Raw genomic sequence first — 8,760 nt, 5'->3', positions numbered from 1 at the left:
GGAATGGGCTGCAGTCTTGAAGTGTGTGTGTTCAAAGAGGAAAAAGGACAGCCTCCGTCCTCTAGTGTGTATAATGGGTTTGTAGGAGTAAAACTTCTCCTCGTCGGACCAGTTTTTCCAGTCTGATTGAGAAGAACACACAGAGAACAGCTCTTCCACACTGACACGGAGCGAACATGGAGCAATAAAACACAGAAACCCGCTTCAGAGGAGTCACACAAGTCGATTTGAGATCGGTAAGTCATGTTTGGTTTTAAAAGACGCTTTTAAGGGGTTTGTGTTTTTGTTAAATGTGTCAGTGTTTAGGTGTGTCACACCTGAGCTCCTCAACCTGTGTGTGTTTTGATGGAGAAACTCCACAATCTTTGCCTTTTTTCTGAAGATTTGTTCCGGTTTTATCTTTAAAACATGCGTTTAAACTCTTCATTAATCATTAGGTTTAGTATAAAAATTTTTTAGTTTATTAAGAAACTCTGTGGCTCTTTGGAGGTTAACCAAGAACTTGGTGGTTCATTATCGGTGCTAGAGATCAACATATGAAGTTTTTATACTAACCTTTATTTTAGTTTTCGAAACCCTTGAGTGTGGAGAATCATTTAATATCATATTTTTCTAATGCATGAATAATAATTATTATCTAAAGTAGAATTTCATTTTTTGCTTGACTTGTGCTCTGTATTTACTATTTACTCAGCTTGTTCCATCCTGGCTGTGCACAAAATGACTTGTCAAACATACTTTATATGTCCCCTATATATATTTAAGAAAACATTAGTTGTGTTTGAGGTTTCTGAGACCCTGGCTATAAACACCAGAATAAATGCTAATCTTTTTTTTTTTACGTGCATTTACATATTTAAACCTAAAAGGGTGCCTCAAAACAGGTTATTATTTGTTTGTACATTAGGCACATTTGAACCCCAAACATATAAAAATATCAAGTTAATTTTAGCTGAACATGAGGGTTTTGAGTCTATGGACACCTCCTGCAGTCAGAAATCAGAGCTCTTGTTTTTCTCAAAAGTTCTGTGTCATTCATGACCGAGGTGTTCATTTCATGTCTTTCTTTAAGTCACTTTTTCCGTCATGTGTTCATGTCATGTCAGACAAGCTTGTTTTATCGTGTAGCATGTTTCATAATGTAATTTTTAAACATAATAATGCTTAAAATGATACCAAATTTCCTTTATAATCAGAAAAAAGCTGCACATGAAATTGTGATGGTTTTAACATCTTTTGAGAAATACATGCATGTAATATTAATATCCTATGGTTATTAATAGTAATGGTTTCATGGTTGTCGTGGAAAATCTAAAACCGTTAAAAGCCATTTCTTTGTAATTAATTGTGAAATATACTAGCAATTTCTGAGCGAAAATTGTTTCTAAATCATTTATTATTTAATAAAAATATATTTTTGAAATGCAATTGAAAATGTGACCCTGGAGCACAAAAGCAGTCTTAAGTCGCTGGAGTATATTTGTATCAGTAGCCAAAAATACACTGTATGGGTCAAAATTATAGATTTTTCTTTTATTCCAAAAATCATTAGGATATTAAGTAAAGATCTTGTTCCATGAAGATGTATTGTAAATTTCCAACCATAAATATATAAAAACCTCATGTTTGATTAGTAATATGCATTGCTTAGAACTTCATTTGGACAACTTAAAGACCATTTTCTCAATATTTAGAATTTATTTGCTTCCACAGATTCCAGATTTTCAAATAGTTGTATCTCTACCAAATATTGTACCATCATAACAAACCATACATCAATGGAAAGCCTATTTATTCAAACTCAATTCGAAAAAGTCACCCTTATGACCGGTTTTGTGGACCAGGGTCACAAATGATTTATGAAAACTTCAGCGAATTTTCCAGACCGGTAAATTAAATTAAATCTACACTGTAAAAATGATTTTCAAAATTGTAAATATCAGAGCATCTGCTTTACAAGAAAAAACAGTTTGAGGGTTTCTACTTTGTTTAATTCAATGTGCTTCTTGCCATTCCTTTGTAAAACAAAAGGTCGTTGCAAAGGCTTGTAAAAGGCAGATGGGTAAATTTAGAGGAAGTTTCAGTTTTAATGTATTGTACATTGGGCCATTGAGAAACAGTTCCTTTTATATCAGAGCCAGTCATGTGTAAATGTAAAAGAAGCAGACTGTAAGTTAGTCTGAATGAGTGAACGGTCAATGAATGAATCTCCTGCGAGAATGTCTGGACGTGTTTGGACTTGATTGCTGTTGTTCTTCTTCTGAAATGCATATCGTTCCGCTGTATGTGGGTTAAATTGAACCGCCTCTGTTCTGTAAAGAGCCGTATTACTCACAGAACTGGTTTCTTCTGTGTCCAGAAGGACTGCAAATATTGTGAAATGGAGTGGGTGCGGTTTCTAGTGCCTTCTCTTTGAATTACAATTTCAGTCTGTAGGTTCGTTTTGGAGGCGTCGCAGATAAACACACCTGCTCATTTAACATCTCATTTACATTTACATTTATGCATTGGACAGATGCTTTTACACAAAGCCACTTACTTTGGATTCAAGGTTTAGATGTAATCAGTTCATGCATTCGATGGGAATTAAACCCATGACTGTGATGTTGCCAGCATCATGAGCTACTGTGTGAACTATACAGTCATTTATCATGTCGGAAGGGTTAATATATTGGTAGATGACTTGTTTTCACATGCATCAGTATTTTTATGGCTGATAACCAGTATTATGTTTTTTACAGCATGTTGCAGCAATTTTTTTATGGCACTAGATTGTAATTGAGATCATTTAATGGTAGTTATTTTAACAATTACAGCCATTAGCTAACCCATATAATGGTGATAGTTTATATACAATATTTGATACACATGTAGAGATGTGATATTTTAGTAATATTTTGAGTAATGTTTTAAATTTATTTTTCTCGTTTTCATTTACAATTTTTGTGAAGTCTTTTTGTAATTTTGTTGTGTGTTTTTTTTGGTCCTTTTAATATTATTTTAAATTTCTTTATTTTTTTAATATTTTTTATTTCAATTTTAGTTTCTATTATATTATAGTTTATTATGCTTATAATAAAATAATATGAAATAATGTATTTGTGATTTTATATACTTTAAGTAAGTGAAGAATCGGAACACTATGATATTTGGCAGAAAAGATGCATAACTAATAGCAATGTTATTTTTGTATCATAGAGATATTATCATATTTTTTAGACAAACATTTCAGTAAGTTTTTATATTAATATTCCTAATTTTCATTTCATTTTGTGGGATTTTGACATTATTTTTAGTTGTTATGTCTGTATAGTTTTTATATATTTTTTTTCAATTTCAGCTTCAGTTTTAAATTATGTTATTTCAACTAACAATTTGTTTAGTCAACCATAATAAACCTACACCATACTACTCTAAAAAGAGTTTGCATACAATACTTGATTTGTACTTTGAGGCATTCTGTGATTTAAATATTTTTGTTTAATGATTGCTAAACTTAATTATGTGTTGTTCATCTTGTTGATTGAGTGATTGTTTCTATATAATGGCCTGTTTTTCCAAGCAGAAGCTTTAAGTGAAACTATCTGTAAGATAATAAACTCAGATCAATATGTTTTGTGCATTTATATATTTCTTTATACAGTAGTTGTTCAATAACTCACAGACATTATTTTACAAAAGGTTGCTGCTCTTTATTTTGTGCCAGTGCTGTTCAATGACATCATCAGGTGTGATTCTTGAATTCCCTGAAGTTAATTTGTAGGTTAAATGTGCATGATTGAAACCATTCCAGAAGCAGTTTAGTTAGTTATGAATCTGACATCAAGTGCATGGTTAGTGCATGAGTTGTCCGTCCCAGAAGTCCCCCGCACATCTCCACCTTCTCCTGTTTCTGCTCTCCTCTAGTCTTTCTCTAATGGAGGATACTGTTACCCATAGTGCTCTAGCTGGCATGAGAGGCCAAACACATGTAGTGGAGTGTAACACGACTCAATTGTGTTCTGTAAGCAGACGTGGGAAAAGTTTACCTCTGCGGAGGGTTGCTAAACAATGTGCTTTAGAAGAAGAAGACCGACTCGTGTGTGTGTGTGTGTATTTTAAGTCAGCTGTTTACTTTTTTTATGAGTGTTCCTGATCATATTATACACAATTCATCCATGCATGTTATTGTGAGGTCTTTTCACCATTCAATTATATTTGTGATCGATGATATCAAGTCCAACAATAATTTTTTTTAATTGCACCAAAAAAAAGGTGTATAAACAATTTTCACTCAGAAATTGCTAGTAAAATTCAAAAGAAATTTGCAAAGAAATAGCAACATATTAAACGTGAAATTTTAAAGGTATAAAAAATAAAAAAAGTGTGTTTTTTCCCCTCACATTGCTCATTAATTGATCAAATTTTAGTTGTGAAATTGCTCAAATGAGATATTTATGTTACACGCTTTTTCTAAGAATTCACTCAAGACTTCGGATCATTACATATTTCTGGCGTTGTAGGTAAATGTTTTAAAAATGACCCAAGGAAGAGCTTATACTCTATAAAACTTGATTTTTGTAAATAAAACACATTTCTTGCTAAATATATGCAATAAATACAATTTCAGTCTTTCTACTTCAAAATTCATTTTAATTTAATATTTCTTCTGGCTGTTTCTTTGTAATAAATTTACCAGCAATATTTGGGTGAAATAGTTTCTGCATGGATTGCTTTTCAGTATGTGTTTCTAAATTAAAATGCAATATTGCATAAGATATAAAGCACCATTTTGATCTCATGTGTTCAAGAGAACAAAATCTTCACTTCCAGCAAAACTGCTGCTAAATGTCAGTAATAAAAGGATAAGATGTTGCAACCAAGGAAGCCTGTTCTGCGTCCAGAAATGTATTTGTTAAATGTGCTTTTATCATATTTTTATTTAATTTTTATTATTATTATACATTTTTTTTTACATTTATATTGTATGCACATTTAAAAGATTTCATAAATTAATTTCCATCCAGGATTTTTAAATGTAAAATATATGATTTTTTTAATTTCCAGTATATGGGTTGAAGCATAGATAATGTTATTGGTGATTTAAAATATGTTAACAAGGAGACAAGAGATGTACAGCAAAATATACATATATTTTAAGTAAAATTCTTGGTTCTATCTATTACAAATTAATTGCTGTGATAATTAATAGATGTAATGAACTGTATTTCCATTTATTTAAAAATATACTTATCTAAAACTTTACTGTGATTAAACACACTTTTGGAAGTATAGCTTTAAGAAGAGTGACTCTTATTTTCCCAAGATGCCTTGTGCAAATCAGTTTTGCAATTCACTGGATTCAAATTCTCACCAATTTGCTTTACAAGTCAGGAAATTCAAATCCTGAAGCAGTGGCCTTCCAGTTCTTGGGAGCAATTTGCTTGTGTTGTGTTGGAGGGAGAGAAGATTTTACTAGTGCAACCTGAACAGAAACATGAGTGAGACTCAAAAACATATTTTACCTGAATGCGTCATCATGTGCATTCAAATATACATGGAAAAGTCTAAAATAAACAATCGGAAAGTATTTTTCTGAGGAATATTAGGTCTATTATTAGGTTAAAATTTACTCTGCATTTAATCTTTCTGGAAGAATATTAAGAAGTTCTTATCTGCAATGTTTCATTTCTGATGCTGAAGCTGAATTCACCCTGACAAAACATAAGTCCAACACACACCACCAAAACCTGCTCTCTTTACCACGCTGCTTTGCAATGTGATTCATGCATGCATGCACCAATGCATCTAGCTAAACTTATTTCTTTAAAGTGCATCGTCCTGTCAGGATATGGCAGAAAAGTACGAAAAAATCAATTAAAGACTTAATCAAAAAGACAATAAACACTATTAACAGTAATTATTTTATTATGTTGCAATCAAACTTATAGCAATATTTCTTAGATCTGTATGTTGTTTCAGGTTTGGCATTATCTAAGGTCCTCTGAGGGTCAGCATCATCTCTTCTCAGCTGTTCTGGATCCAGACTGAAGCTTGTGTAAATCCTAGTTACCTCAGTATTTCAATCCTGATGTGGCAGAAATAGAGAAACAAATCGAGGCATAATTAGCATAGCCGCTGTTCCAAACAATGATGATTTTCAACCCAAGCTAAAGAATAATAATGCACATTTGATCAGAAATAACTGCAGTACAAGATTATGAGATACATTATTTGAAGTCTTGGCCGAAGAGGTGTGTTTTTAATCTAGATTTAAACAGAGAGAGTGTGCCTGAACCCCGAACATTATCAGGAAGGCTATTGCAGAGTTTGGGAGCCAAATGTGAAAAACCTCCTTTACTGGACTTTGCTATCCTAGGAACTACCAAAACCCAGCGTTTTGTGACCTTAGGGTGCGTGATGGATTGAAGCGTGGTAGAAGGCTAGTTAGGTACGCAGGAGATAAACCATTTAGGGCCTTATAGGTAAGTAATGATAATTTGTAACTGATACGGAACTTAATAGGTAGCCAGTGCAGAGACTGTAAAATTGGGGTAATATGATCATATTTTCTTGACCTGGTAAGGACTCTAGCCCCTGCATTTTGGACTACCTGTAGCTTGTTTATTGAAGAAGCAGGACAACCACCTAGAAGTGCATTACAATAGTCCAGTCTAGAGGTCATGAATGCATGAACTAGCTTTTCTGCATCAGAAACAGATAACATGTTTCGTAGCTTGGCAATGTTTCTAAGATGGAAGAATGCAGTTTTTGTAACATGGGAGATATTATTTTTCAAAAGTTGCTGTCTAATATTACACCCAGATTTCTGACTGTAGAGGAAGTAACAGTACATCCGTCTAGTTGCAAATTGTAATCCAAGTGATACTGTGTACTGTTTTTTGGTTCAATAAGTAAAATCTCTGTCTTATCTGAATTTAATAGGAGGAATATTGGTCATGCAAAATAAATTAACACACTCTGTCAGCTTAGATAATTTAGAAGTTTCATCTGGTCTCGTTGAGATATATAGTTGAGTATCATCAGCATAACAGTGGAAAAACTAATCCCGTATTTTCTAATAATATTACCAAGGGGCAACATGTATACTGAAAATAGCAGAGGACCTAGGACAGATCCTTGTGGCACTCCATATTTTACTGGTGATAAATGAGATGACTCCCCATTCAAATAAACAAAATGGTAGCGATCGGACAGGTAGGATCTAAACCATCTTAGAGCCTGCCCTTGAATACCTGTATAGTTTTGTAATCGATCTATGAGGATGTCATGATCTATGGTGTCGAACGCAGCACTAAGTGCTATGGTGGGGCCTGAAACCTGCCTGAAATTCTTCATACAGATATTTTTTGCAGGAAGGAGCACAATTGAGCAGACACAACTTTTTCAAAAATTTTAGACCTAAATGTAAGATTTGAAATGGGACTGTAATTTGCCAGTTCACTGGGATTTAGTTGTGGTTTCTTAAAAAGAGGCTTAATAACCGCCAGCTTGAATGGTTTTGGGACGTGTTAAATGACCAAGTAATACTTGTTTTGAAGCCACTGATTCTGATTGGCTGTTTCCATCAAAAAGCAAGACTATTATTTATACATTTGCCATATTGAATGAATACTGAATTTGAAAGTATTTATAAAACCATGTGACAGTTTACACAGGACTAAATTAATGAACAATTTAGGCAAATTTGTTCTGCCTGGGCTTCATGTAGAAAGATTATGTAATGTTGAAATGAAAAAAAAAAAAAAACGAACAAAAAAAAAAAAAACATTTTGAAAGTAGAAAAAAGTTATTTTTTAATAAATTATTTCTTATTAATTGGTCTATTTATATTTTGTAATTTTTTTAAAATTTAATGCCTAACACTAATGTCAATATCTAGAAAACAAGGTGAATTATAGTGTTTAGTTGCAAAATTGCAAAAAATGTAAATAATTAACTTTACACACTTTATATAAGTATATATACCAGTATTGGTAAAGATCTTATAGTATAGGATACTATACTATATATATAGAATGATAGAGAATATGTGCACAAAATGGTTGAATTTAGCTGAACATATGTATATTCTATCATTTTAATTTATTTAATTTAATTGGTTGTGCCATTCTCAATGAAAAATCATTTTAATCTCCATAGTAACTCTAGAATTCTATACAACCTCAAATGGTTATTGAAGACAGTTTTGTTGAATTGGAAATGTAAAACTGTCATGTGCACTCTGTATGTAGAGTGTAAGGTGTGTCCTAACCACTTCCCTAACCACCTTTATGCTGAACGTCTTTTTTACTTATATGTTAAATTACACTAAAACGTCTCTTCCGCACTGTTTTCATGCATATAAACGAGGAAAGATAAGGGCATATGTAACTCTGTCGGTTTTGTGAGATGTTCATAGAAGCTGCCTTGTCTCTCCTCTAAGGTTGCACAACAGCAGGTGAATGTGATCTCAAAGGGATCCCTGTGTTTTCTCCTTCTCGTTTTTTTCTCGAACCCTTCCCCCATGTGAAAGGGTTTCCATAGCGTAGCTCAGTGCGAGACTTTAAACCAGTTTCCCGAGACCTGCTTGTATTCACATTACTGCAGTTGCTCTGTGTAGACGTAGGCAGTTGTTTAGCCGGTTGAATGGGAATCTTTGTTCTCGTCATCAGAGAGAGAGTATGCGATGACGTGTGATTGTATGTCTGTTTGCGGTGTAGATCAGGATTGTTGGATAGTGTCATTCACGGAACAGGGAAGAGTTGTACTAGATAAAGT

General features: G+C 33.1%; 1 protein-coding gene across 1 annotated transcript in view; it reads left to right on the top strand.

The window, feature by feature from the left end:
- LOC132116910 (phospholipid-transporting ATPase IC-like) overlaps window positions 1-8,760 on the top strand; it is a 32,178-nt gene continuing 23,418 nt past the window's right edge. Inside the window, exon 1 of the mRNA XM_059525802.1 lies at window positions 1-236. The gene's annotated coding sequence lies outside the window, so the exon portion shown is untranslated. The remainder of the gene's footprint in view (window positions 237-8,760) is intronic.

The sequence above is a fragment of the Carassius carassius genome, chromosome 36 (genome assembly GCF_963082965.1).
Source record: "Carassius carassius chromosome 36, fCarCar2.1, whole genome shotgun sequence".
Lineage (NCBI taxonomy): Eukaryota > Metazoa > Chordata > Actinopteri > Cypriniformes > Cyprinidae > Carassius > Carassius carassius.
This window is presented reverse-complemented; position numbering and strand designations above follow the sequence as displayed.